General features: G+C 42.6%; 1 protein-coding gene across 2 annotated transcripts in view; it reads right to left on the bottom strand.

Annotated features, from left to right (window-relative positions):
- The window catches only part of Kcnn2 (potassium calcium-activated channel subfamily N member 2), a 355,449-nt gene extending 349,966 nt beyond the window's left edge, over nucleotides 1–5,483 (bottom strand). For both annotated transcript variants that reach the window (XM_051200778.1, XM_051200779.1), the window contains exon 1: nucleotides 4,965–5,483. The gene's annotated coding sequence lies outside the window, so the exon portion shown is untranslated. The remainder of the gene's footprint in view (nucleotides 1–4,964) is intronic.
- Between the last annotated feature and the right edge of the window lie 8,404 nt (nucleotides 5,484–13,887).

Raw genomic sequence — 13,887 nt, 5'->3', positions numbered from 1 at the left:
CTTGCAACACAGTGACTCCTTGAATGTCACACTATAATTGTCTATTTGTCCCTTACCTGAACTTCGAACACCTTGAGCAGAGGAACTGGGCCATACTTATCGCTTTATCCTTGCTTACATGGGCATCTATTACCGTTTCTGTGAAGTTGAATGAATAAATTCTGAATCCTCATTACTACTCAGCTGACAGTGGAATACCATGTGGGTACAGTGTGTAAAGTGGAACAGAAAACACCCATGTGCTCAGGAATAAATTCTCCATCTGCCAAAACTGGCTGCTACCCCGCTACTAGAGCTCTGGCTTCACAAAAAAAGAACTCAAATTCTCGGAGGAAACATTCCCTGAAGTTGGTCATTAAAAAGGGACTGATAAATAAATGCTTTGAAAGTGGCTCATAGCTGAACGTTGTTATGGTAGTCTTCTATGTCAGGTACCACAGTCTCACTTCCATAGCATCACAACTAAAAGTCTCATATCTGCACTACCCTAGAAGCTTTGCTATTTGCTATACTTTATATGATTTAATCAGGCTAGATTGTGGGACCAGAACAGAACTGGCAGTCGACTGCCCGTCTTCAGCACGGTTGCACTCTGCAGAAGGAATAAGTGGGCCTCTCTCACCAGTGACAGCAACATGACCTCAACCTATCTCAGTCTTCTACCCACCTCTCTCCCTTCATTTCTTTCTTTCACTATTGTTGTCCACTTTTCATATGCTTAGCATTGTGGTAGGTAGCAGTGAGTAAAAGTCCTGGCTACTCATTTAAGGAAACAGTGAGGAATAATTGCAAGGAGACAAGTTTTTCTAGGAATTAGATGTCACCAAGTTGATAGATGTGGCGGCATGGGAGGGTATGTCAGGCCAGAATTTAGATGAGTAGAGTCAATCCCTCAGTGCTAGCATGGATAGGGTATCTATAAAGCAATAGAAAGCCATGTGCAATCAAATGCTAGTAGGCATACCAGAGTGGGGCTGAACTATCTCCTGTGGGAAGGCCTCAGCGATCATTCCCTAAAGATGTCACGAAACATCACACACAGCTTAAGCTACTGTGGTCAGCTGTAGCAGCTGACCCTCAACTGGTTACCTCAGTCTGTCACAGATGCTTGCACTACAGTGGCCTTTAAATGAAGCCCGAGGCTCAATTGCTGCTAGGCACATTGGATCCATTGATTTTTCCCGATGTCTCTCAACCCTGTACTTTCTGATGACTATGCTTTCCTTCATCCACAGGCTCTGCTGTATGCTGAGATGTGTCCTGGTTTCTGCCTGAGCTCTCCTTTTCTTTGTTTAACATTCAAGGCTCTCCTGGCTATTCTACTCTTCACTGTGTAGTCCCTGTCAATTTTGGTTGATTTGAATAGCTCTGGGCACTCCCGTGCTAAACCCAAGATCCACAACCTACATCTTACTAATGAGCTGTCTCCACCATTTCACTGGCTTTGGGCTATAAACTATCCATCCTCAGCATTCAGACAATAGCTATGCAGGAACCTAGGACTTTCCCCATCCCTAACAACACTGTTCATGCAGCCTTTTTTGGCCAACTATCCTATAAATATTTATTGATAAACTGTTCTCCTTTATACTTTGTTAGAGGAAAAAAGAAAGTAGAATTTCTCTGTGTAAAGGATTTTACATTTTCATAATGACAACTGTACACAGGATGACCTTGAATTCCCATAGTTACATCTCTTGCCCTATGTTCCTGGTTCCATTTATGTAACCCAGTGTTCCACCTGACATTTGCATTTCCATTTTGAAATTAATGTGTCCAAAATATGGTTCCCCTCTGAATATGAACCTTCTATACTCTCCTTCTTTCCTGTATGTATAGTCAATATCCTTGGAATGAAACAACATCAGAAAGAAAAGGAAAACTCCAGGAATTCTCTCTGATTTCTTTGTTTTGTTTTGTTTTGTTTTGTTTTTATCAACCCAATATAATCATATGAACTTGAAGGTTGAAAAATACATCCACATCTCTTCGTCTGTTTTTACCACCCTGAATCACTATCAAGTTACCTGGGTTCAAAAATCCCTCTGCAATGTGAAATATGTGTTCTTCCATCCCTACCCAGCACCAAGACCTCGCTGACGGGAAGAGATGGACTACAGTTCTGTGACTTAGCCCTTCCTCAGGCTGAGTACCTTGTGTAGCAAATAAACTGCAAAAACTCATAATCCTGCCAATTTTCTCTCCTTTACTACTGCAGGGGCCTGCCCATAGTTCCTGTCATTGCTCATTCTCTGCAGTGAAGTCATAGTGGTCCTCTAAATATTCAACTGGCTGTTACACTTCGCATCTCACAACTCATCAATTATTCCTTGTGTGTTACATAGCCTTATATGATATGGCCTTAAATCATCCCTGTGATATACCTGCCACCCTTCCTCTGGCTGCCTTTCTCTTTCTAGAAACACCCAACTCCTTCACGCTAACTGGAGAGCTCTCCTTGTCTGCCTTCAGCGCCTTCCTACCTTCCTTCAGCCCAAAGTGTACACACTGAGTTGATCTCAGTTCATGGCTCATCTCATATTTTCATTATGGCCTGACATACTTTGTTAATGACAACTTATGTTTAATGGTATAATAAGTGCACCTGGCCCTCCCAGTCAAAACTCAGCTCAGATTATACCACTGACTTGTCTGTAATAAGGTCTCCTAGCTTCTCCCATCTAAGGAAACCATATCACTAATTTTGTGGCCACAGTTCTCTTGGTTTCCTGTGTCATTTTGTCTTTGTATATTCTTAAACAGTTAGGTTTCTTTAATCATAGTTGTTTTTAATATTCTTTTAAGAATCATGCTATATGTGGTCTTCACACTCATCTTTTCAGTTCAGATTACATCATTAAGAATCTATAATGTTGTTATGAGTCATTTTGTCTACTTGTTTTTTTTTTATTTTTGTGTATATGTGTTTATGTCAGGGTGGCTGTGAGTGTGGGTGGATGGGTAGGTGGGTGTGCATGCACACATGTAGAGAACAGAAGTTGACCTCAGTGTCTTCCTCACTCAATCTCCACCTTCCTTCTTGAGAGTCTTTTAAATAGTCAATTCAGCTTAACTGGGTAGCCAGAAAACTCCTAGAGATCTTCTTTGATACTTCTTCCATTTTAGGATTATAGGTGTGCTTGGCCATGCTCAGTGTTTTCACACAGGTGCTAGATTTGAACTCAAGTCCTTGGGCTAGCATGGCAGTCATCTTATAATTGAGCCATCTCCCCAGCATCCTATGTGCTTTTGATGTCTGTATGATATTCCCCCAAGTGACAACATCATGCTTGCTACTTTATCCACTCCCTAGCAACAGATACTGAAGTTCCTTCCATGTTTCTATGTACTGGAAACCAGACTGCAGTGCATATTTGAATGCATGTGTCTCAATGAAAATGTGCCCATTTGCTCAAGAGTTTGATCACAGATGTGGCAAGTGATCAAAATAGTATATGGTACCCAACTAGCTTCCAAAGTTGTGTGCCCCTGCAGCAAGGTGCGAAGATCTTTTGGACCCACCCATTCTTTTCAATGTGGCCTAGGGCCAAGCAAATACATGTAAATGAAACCTCAGTGTAGCCTTGACTGTTGCTTACACACTTGTTACCATCACTGTTTGTGCTTATTGACTAATTTGCATTCTAAATTCCTCAAGGTTTCTCATGCCATTCTGCAAGTGGAACTAACTTTTAGTTTTATTTTTGGTACTCATGTTTTTGTTTTGTTTTGCTTTCTGAGAAAGGGTCTTATGGATCTCAGGCTGGCCTGACCATGAATTCATGATCCTCCTGCCTTCACTGCTCAGGTGCTGGGATTACAGTACTTAAGGGATCAAACTGTAGACTTTGTGTGTGCTGGGAAAACACTCTACCAGCTGGGCTTTAGCCCAGCCCACACCACAGAGGTAATTTTTGTGCATCGTCCTGTTCTCTTTTCTATATGGGCCTCTCACCATCGGGGGCCATTGAGCTTATTCACTGATTGTGATCTGTCTCCCTCAACTACAATAAAAAAGATTTAGACATTTGAATGTTCAATTTTCTGCCTCCAGTGACTAGAATTGCATCTAGCACAGCATGAACAGGTGAATCCATGACAGGCACAGTCACGTGTGCATTGAGAACACACAAGTGCATTGTCCCAGGACCGGATGTGCTGAGTTTCCATCTCAGCTTCTCCATTTTACTCTAGTCACGATCAAACCACTAAACATGTCTATTCCCAAGTTGCTTCATCTATGAAAAGAAGTGCTTTATGTGGTGTCCTGGGAGCCTTAACATTGAGTCAACATGCATAAGGTTTTTAGAATAAAACAGTACCGGATAAATGCAGTTATTATGAATGGGTAAGCATTGCTTGAGCATAAAGAGCTCAGACCAGCTTGGACCTCAAGATGGACCTACTTCCCCTCAAGTTTAGCATCTACCTAGTATGGTAGGTTCAGGTCCCACAGACAAGAGAAGGAGGTTGATAAGCATAGAGGTGTACTTGGGTATCCCAGTTTTCAGTGAGTGTCTCACAAGCAATCTCCTGTACTCCCAACATCAAAACACATACACAATCACAACACTGCCCACCCTCTTTTTATTTTAGCTCATATCTTCAAAAGAGAAGACAGGTAAGTTAGGAAGATGAGAACACACAAGAAAAAGAAAGAGAGGAACTGTGAAATGAAGAAAGGAAGAAGGGTGGAGGTGGGGGGGGGTAGATACTTCAGGCCAGCCATGGCACTGGCTACCTAATGTAAACAGTAAAATGCTGAAATTAGAGCCCAATGAAATCCCGCCCAAGCCCCACAGGGAAATGCTTTCACTCGGGGACGTGGGAAGCTAGGCAAAGCAGTATGGAAAAAGACTTTGTTGATGACCAGAGGCCTGGGTCAGGCAGCAAAGGCAAACCTGGGGGATGCTGACCCCTTAAAACTGTAGTCCCAGTCAATGTCACCTTAGTCCAGGGCTTACCTCAGTCTGTAAACAGGAATCCAGCTCCATTTGAAGCCTCCCTCGCCTCAAAGTGGTAAGCTTGGCCTTGGTTAAACACGCCAGGGGGCCCTGCCCCAGTGCATTTCCACTGAGATTCCCAGCCGATTCCTCAGGAGGAACTGTTTCCATTTGAGAAGGACCGGGGATCCTGGCCAGGACCAGATGCCTGTCAGAGCCAAATTCCGTGACAGCTCCCAGAGAGGATGCCAAGGGGTTGCAGGGAACCCCTGGGGGTGGGCAGCGAGCCGGGGGCGCGGCTGGGACCAGCCAGGCCCCGGCTGCCCACTCGGGAATGTCCAAGTCCACACCTTTGGGGGACCGGCTTCTGCCTGTTTGTCCCGCTCCAGCACGATGGTGCTGAAATTGCGCGGGTGCCCCAAGATGCCCCGCCGCCACTGGGGGACTTCTTCCTTCCCGCGTTCTTGGCGGGCCGGAGAGCACTGATGGGCGGGGGACCCAGACCGATCAGAGTTGTCGCCGACCTTGAGGCTACCGTGGGGGTGTGCATGCGCCAAAAATAAAACGCGGGCGCGCGCACGCGCGCATGGACACACACACACACGGACACACACACGGACACACATATACAGAGGCATGCATGCTCAGCTTCTGCTTGGCACCTGTGCTTGGCACTTCACTCCTAGGAAAGCTACTGTCCTTAAACAGCATAAAACACAAGGGAGCCCTATGTTGGAGACATCATACCAAAGACCAAATTTGGGATGATCTTTATTTTAAGGTTTGGATTGAAGCGTCTCAAAAAATAAAAGGACCCAGGACAAATTTCATGCTCTCACCGTGTGGGAGCTAGAGAAATTGGTACCTAATTGCAAGTGTGATGCTTAAAGAGAGGGAGGAATCACTGATGCTAAGGCTTTTCCTGCCCTGAGCTTGTTGCGAACCGGCCTGGCGCAGCAGGGGTTAAGGCCAAGCAGCAAGCCTGAAGGCTTTCCCAAGCAAGGAGAGGGTGGTGCTAGCGGGGGCGCGCTGGGGAGAGCCGGGGATCTCCCGCCCGCTGGGCTCCTGGGGCGCTTCCCGCCCAGTGCTATTTATAGATCAGCTTCCAGCTGCTACAGGGAAGCTCACCAGCCTGGGCTTGCTGAGCTGCAGGAGTCTTCCAGAAGCAAGGACTTTTCCATACATTCTCTGAATGGCAAATCACTTGATGGTCGCTTTTCAGTTTGACACCTCCCCCCCTCTCTCTCTCTCTCTCACACACACACACACACACACACACAGAGAGAGAGAGAGAGAGAGAGAGAGAGAGAGAGAGAGAGAGAGAGAGAGAGACGGAGGCCTAGGATCCCAGACCATTTGCAGCACCTTATAAATGCAACCAGGCATTGTTATTGTGAGCTGTATAATCATATGCTTGAAAAGAAACAAAACAAAACAAAAACGACAAGACAATCCTCTATCCTCAATTGGTTTAAAGGCTGGGCTTATATTTCCTGCAACCCTCAACCTATCTGCAGGTTGTCTTCATAGTCACTCCTCCAGTAAAAGGTACACAGCAAATTCAAGAGCACTGAATCATATCCCCTGCCCCCTACTGCCTGTTGTCCGAGGGACCCTGGACCTATCTATTTGTGAACCTTGCTGGGTGGTGTCTGTGGCAAACCAAAACACCAGATGGTCTGATTCTGGTGCCACATAAGGATTCTCAGCCCCAGTAAACCATGAAGGTAGAGGGTGGGGGGATTCCTCTGCTTGATGTCTTATGCTCAACATAAAACAGAGAAGACTGTCAGTCTAGAAGATTCTAAACTGATACTTTATTCCCAATAACCTTTTTGTAGTAATTTCTTCCTGAACACATCCAGTCTCTGTGATATGGAAAGCCCTTGTGACCCCCTGGAAACTGCATCTGCCCTCCCATTGGAAAATATGGAGGAGGCTGAGAAACCACCAATGCTCCAGCCTCCAGGTGGTCCAATATCACCTCCCTCCAAGCCTGGGGTCCTCTTCCTTCCCATTGAAGAATTGTTCTTTTAGAACCTTATGACTTTGGTGTAGTAAAAGCTTATTCTTTAACTACATTTAACCAGAATAATCCTAAACTGCAGGCTCTAATGTATCCAACTTAATTAAATTACAGGCCAGGTATAACTCCTTTTGGGTTCAGTTCCTCATGATGTTGTTTTCACCCTGTATCCATTTCTCTACCCTAGTGAAGAGAAAGATCAGAGCATCCTATCTCTATTCCAGCGCTACCACTCAGGTTCCAGGATGCATCCTGGAAATTCTACAGAAAGTTTCTGCTGCTCATTTTCATCCTGGCTGCTTATGTGAAGATGTCAGTTTGCTTTGCTATCCATGCTTCAGGTTGTGTGTGAATAACAATAATAGTGGCTACCTCATGGAGTTCTTAGGGGATTAAAAGTGGATATCTGTATGAATGGCTTGAACCAGAGGCTAAAAGCTCAATAAAGAGGAAATATTCTGGCTGTCCAAATATGAGTCAGAATTGATTTTGATAAATTTGTGCAAAGTACCTTTTCAATAGAATCTATTTTACCTATGCAAATCTGCACTATAAATTAGCTTTTTGTTTTTTTTTTGTTTTTTTTTTTTTTTGTTTTTGTTTTTTTTTTCACCGTGCTGTAGCAGATTCCCCAAAGCCATGTATAAAGGATGTCCCTGGTCACTAAGCTTCATTCCTTCTTCTACAGAAGGAAAACAGTTCTTCCAAGGGCCTTTAAAAGGTCCTTCTGCTAAGCCACACACTACACTGACACCTACTGTAGAGAATCCCCCAGTTACAGTGATCCAAGTCTGCCCTGGGGATAACACTGTGTGATATGGATATCTTTTGAGTCTATGACATTCCCAAGGCGTTATGGAGGAGAAGTTTTGCTATTTAATTAAAGACACAAGCTCAATGTAAGTCCCTATGGCCTCTTACTTCTCCTAAATACTTAACCCATAGAGAGTAGAAACTAGGTTGGAGCAATGAAGACTGTTGTTCTCCTCATCTCCATCTTCCCCTCTTTGGAAGAGAAGCCCTGGTTTTCAGCCAGGCATAGTTACACTGTTATGCTCTAAGGAAATATATTACAAAGTATCATGGCATTCCAAGATGCCTCCCTGCATATGCCTGGCTATTGAGATTTTGTACCATGGCAGGGGTATTTAGACTAATCACAACACATCTCACATGCAAATGGAGATCTGTGTTATCACCAATCACAGCCTTACCTCTAACACCAGCCACAACATTTCCTCTAGGGGTGTGCTCCATAGAAATGCTTTCATGACCATCTAGAGTTCACTGAGGCTGATAAAGGCAAAAATCCTGATACAACTGGATTGAAATAGCCATGGCCAAGGCTGTGCTTCCTGAAGGCAGGTCAGTTTTGATGGTTGTTTAGCTTTCTCAGTGCATCCATGAAATGTTCAAAATGACCAGTGTTTATATAATAGTAGTTCAATAACAGTCCCTTTGCTCAAAGAAGTCAAGGTAGTAGATGAGAGTCCAGCAGCTGCTAGGTAAGGAATCACATTGCCCATCCCTCCAAATCCTTGCTTATATTTGGGAAGACAAACATCAGAAATAAGGCTTACAACATAAATGTAAAGAACTTAGCATTAACATCCAGTGTGGTGTAACATATTATGGTTTTTTTTTTTTATGTGGTTGCTGATTGCCTTTTAAGGCCGGGTATCACTATGTAGCCCTGACTGACCTGGAATTATGTGGACTTGGCTAGCTTCCAACTCAGAAAAAACAGGGCAAAAGAAGGGGTTTGTTTTAGGTTAAAAGCACAGGCCATTCAGGCAGGAGGAGCTTGAGGTAGCTGACCACATTGTTTCTGAAGTTAGGAAAAAAGACAGCAATGTGGGCTGGTGCTCAACTCTTTTATATACATTTCAGGATCTCAGCTCATGGAATGGTGCCACCCACAGTGAGTGGGGCTTCCTACCTCAATGTACATAATCAAGGTAATCCCCTCTGCAGCATGCCCAGTAGCCTGCTTCACATGTGATACTAGATTGCGTCAGCTTGCCAGTTGAGCTTAACCATCACACATACCATCATTCTTTCTTGACTAACAACCCTGATGCTCTGGGGACCTAGCAACACACAGGACTGTAAGGTGCCAGTTTAACTAGTTTCCACAGCTGTAGAAGGTCAAGTCCCTAAGATAAATTACTTATTCAATTGCCACCACCAACAAATGCAGTGCAGACACTCTTTCTTGACTTTTGACTTTCTACCTTACTGCATAGAACGAAGTATGATCACTAAAGGAACCAATTTAGATATGAAGATGTGAGCTTTTCAACAAGAAGAAAATGACTTTTGAATAAGAATGTGACATAGTTCTTCCACTAAAGCTAAGAGGCTCAAAATGTCACCAATAGTTGACAGGAGATTCTTTTATTCTAACAAGGTGGAAATCTAGAAGAAAGGGGCATGTCATTCATCACTTGGCATTAAGAGCACTAAGTTCTGGATGTTCACACATTGGGACTTCAAATCCACAGTCTTATGGCTATATGACTTAAGAATTAGAGGATTATGCCTATGAGCTGTCAAAGTTGGAGGCTTAGGGCTCTATGTCCTTAAGGCAGAGGCTTATAGTGTTGGGTTTATAGTGTTGGTATGCAGCAGCTAGTTACACCTCTTGATCTTTGGGTGTCAAGACTCTTAGCTCCTCCTGGTTTGAAGATTCTTCCTAACTCTTTTAGCAATAGGAGTTGTAGGCTCTTTATAAGCCTTCAACTTCTACAGTCTCACCTCCAAACCATCTCTTCTCAATCCTCCTACTGTCCTTTGTCATCTTAGTTTTCAGCAGTCTGTACTCTGTCACTCTTGCAGTTAGGTCACACCCTAGTGTTATAACTCAGAGTCCTGGATTTCAAGACCTTCAGGTCTGTGACTCTGGAACTCGGCAGCCAGCTCCTCACTGTGACTGCCGCCATTGGAGCTAAATGCCCAGGATTATGTCATCACTTCATACAGCCAGTTCATCTGCTCTGCTCATGATAAAACTGTACATAGGCAAAAGCCATTTTAAAAAAGTCTATAATGGGTCCTAATGTGGTAATATGAAGGCATGGAACATAAGAAGGAAGACTCCTATGTAATTCAGAAGATTGGAAATCAGCCTAGTTATAAAGTCATAAAATACTTTTAAATTGTTTACATTTACTTTTATGTGTGTGTATGTGCACATGCACACATGTGTGGGTATCCATATGCACATATATATGTGCCACAGGACAACTTATTAAAGTCTGTTTCCTTTTTCCATCATGCGGGTTATGGGATCAAATCCAGGTCTTCAGCTTGGTGGCAGTGCCTTTACCTACTAAAGCCATTTTGCTATCCTTCATAACACTTGTACTCCAACTATAATTTTACAAAAAAAAAAAAAAAGATTGTTGATTTTTGTATGCTGTGTGAAGATATTATCATTGTGATTGGTTTAAAAAAGCTGAATGGCCAATAGCTTGGCAGGAGGTATAGGCGGGACTTCTAGGCAGAGAGAGGAAGAGGAGGATGAGTAAGGCATGGGAAACACCAGTGAGAATTGGAGGAAGTTGGAGCAACAGGATAAAGGAGAGGCAAAAATCCACGTGGTAAATTTCTATGAGTCTACATAGAAATTTAAGTTATTAAGAGCTAGTTGGGAACAAGACTAAGCTAGGACAAGCTTTTATAACTAAGAAGTCTTCCTGTCGTTATTTAGGAGTTGGTGATCCAAAAGAAAGTCCAATAACAAAGACCTTCTATTATTGATCCCAATGTGTAGCACATATATTCACACAGGGCTTGAGAAGCTAAAAAAAAAATATTCAAACACATGTCAGTTGCAATTTCCTGGCAGCCACAGTCTCTTGGGTAGATGCAGTGCATACAAAGGCATGCCTCCTTTAAGAGGCCTTTTCTGTGAACCAAGCAACTGAGCTGGTAACCCTAGGTACAAAAGCCAGGCCTTGGGTAGCATAGACACAGGACAACTTCTCAGAGTTGGGACCGTTAGGTATGGTCCTCAAAGGACCCAGTATCATGTGCTAAGAAGAGCCTAGTGAGAAGTGTAGCTGTGTGTAGCTGTAGACATGCAAAAAAGTCAGGCCCAGACAGGAAGGAAAAAAACCCTTCTGAACAGGGACAGTGTGTGTGAAAATGTACTTAGATGATAAGGGAAGAAAAATGGGTAAGGACAGGCATTAAAAAAAAAAACACAGTTTAAAAAATAATAAAGACTTTAAAGAAAATAGTAAGGTGATATAAAAAGAATATTTCACGTAAGAATAGAAAATACACAGGGTGTCTGAATCCTATGTAGTACTTTGTTAATTTAAAATTTGTAATGCTAATAAACAAAAGATGCCTATTGCTGAGAGATAGTAGATTGAGGGTGGCAGGACCTACTGAATTAAATCAGGCTATAAACTTTAAGGATGTCTTAACTTCAGAATGGAAGTCAGAAAATGTGTTGCTTTGGGGGATAGATTATGCCTTTGTTTCCGGGGCTATGGATTCCTTCAAAATTAATAAGGGCCAGATTTGATTGGGGAGACCTCAAGAAAATCTTGGCTGCAATCATGAAGGGAGAAACCAAGAAAAACTACAAGACAAGTAACATATAAGCTGATCCTTTGACATAGAAACAGCTCTGAGACTAGATAAGGCATGATAAATCTTGGTAGCTACAGAGTCCTCATGCCATCCTTTCATGCAGCACAGATGGAGATTTATATTACAGCTTGGTAATGTAGTTCAAATGGCCTTATAACATTGACAGATGACTTTTACCTGCTTAAACATAGAACAGAGAATCATCTTTAGCTGATTTGTTCATATCATACATCTCATACTTGTGTAAATGTAGATATGTATGTTACCTTTAAAAGTTTGTATATTTTCAGAACAAAAGGATCAGATATTAATGAATACAAGTGATCCATATTATCCACCCTCTCAGAATGGTTCTGTTGCAGCTTCCTCAAAAATCCACATCGTAAAACTTCAAAGTGGCTGGTTGAGATGGTCCAGCCTCATAAACTACCCATCTAGGATTTAAGATATACCCTGAACATTCCTATCACATCAAGACTGAACAACAGCTAGCTCTCCCAGGATTTGACCATTATCTCAGTTTTCTCAGAGTCCCCTAAAGATGCTGTCACACCCCCAGACAACAGAAAGTAATTTTAAGGACACACACCCACATTCCCAAGAGGTGGGGTAGGTGGTTTTTTGATCATTTGATGGCCTAGGGTTATTGATCATTGTTTAGGGGAGTTGGTTACAAGTTGTTTCTGGTCATGATCATGAGAAAAAAACTAAGCAAAGGAGGTCAGATTCCAAGATCTTTTTCTGAAAAGAAAATAGGGAGTATAGACACCTTGAGGGTAGTAGGAAGAATAGTCAGTGTTCTTACCTGCTAAGTCTTGGAGAATCTCCCATTTCCTGTTATAATTTATGGGCAGCCTGTAGCAAAGCCCCCTATAGGGGAGGTCATGTGGAGGTCATTTAGGCCCATCATAGTTAAAGTAAAACTTTCTGGCAGTATACAAAATAAGGCAGTAGAGGCTCAAGAAAGGATTCCTGAAGATAAAGTTATTGCTTTAAGAAGTCCACAGCTAAGTTTACATTGTTCTTTGTAGCTAGAATATAGTATCCTCAAGGAATCCACGAAGTGTTCAAAGCAGCCTGGCAAACAATAAACTCCAGCCTGCTGATGGTCAAGAGAGGGGCTGTTCAACTGACAACTAAGGCAGCCAGTTATGCAGGAAGGGACTGCTAGTTCCTTTATTGCTCCTTCATGGGGCCAATTTGATGACTTTCAACAGTTGTGTTCATTCAGAGGAAGAGTAAACATTAAAAGCTCCCTACAACAGACATTAACATTAACCTTAACATTCTTAGCAGTGCTTAACAGTGCTTAACTCTCAGCCAAACACCCACAGGGAGATTTGGTCATTGATTCCAAAGAGGAGTTTGGGGTCCAGTATACAGAAAAGTCTTTATTCTCTAAGTATTGTAATAGCTTTGGAAACTTTGCCTTAAAAAGAATGAAGGGTCCACAAGCAAGTGGAGTTGCCAGACTCAAGTAAGATGAACTTACAATCCTTGAGTATTTAAAACCTAAAATCAGATGTGCTCATTCAAATACTTACATGCAGGAAGTAGCTAAATAATGTACACAGTCTTCAGTAAGCATGTACTTTAATGCCTATTGGATCTGACTAAATGCCTAATGGGAAAAGAAGCATACCTGGGAGACACAGCTAAGGGCCAGGCGGCCATAGTGCTCATCCTGGGAACATTCTAGGGCTCCATTAAGAAGAAGTCCTTGCTCCCAGTGTATATTGTCCTCTCTATATCTGCCAGTGGACTTTAGCAATCATGTACACCTTTAACTCACATATGCCCTTCACTTTCTGCCAACACAACCAGGGCTGTACAACCCATGTGTACAGCAAAGTAGGATTTATCCATGCTGCTATAAATGGCCACAGCAATTTCACTTTAAAGACAGTTACTCTGAGGGTGTCCATGCCACATTTTCCTTATTCATCAACTCACACACACTGCATCTGATTCCATCTCCTGGTCATTTCGTACAGTGATATCATCAAGATACTTCTGATTTTACTTTCTTTGGGTGTAAACCCAGAAATGGGTTTTACTCCACAGTTCTTTGAACTATTATGTCTGAACCAGATAGTCACTATATATTATCCCTGAGAGAGGCAATACTTTATTATTCAGAGTCCATGCTTCCAACTTAATGCCACGATTGAAGGAGAATTTTAGAGTTAGGAAGGGTGAATACACAAGATGGTACAAAAAGCAAACTGGATATGTGATGATCAGGTAAATGGTCTGTGGTAGATATTAATAGTGGGCAAGATCATCTTGTCATTTTTCACTTCTACATGTCTA

Source organism: Phodopus roborovskii, unplaced genomic scaffold, assembly GCF_943737965.1.
Source record: "Phodopus roborovskii unplaced genomic scaffold, PHOROB, whole genome shotgun sequence".
NCBI lineage: Eukaryota > Metazoa > Chordata > Mammalia > Rodentia > Cricetidae > Phodopus > Phodopus roborovskii.
Note: the sequence above shows the minus strand (reverse complement) of the source record. Positions and strands in the feature narration are given on the sequence as shown.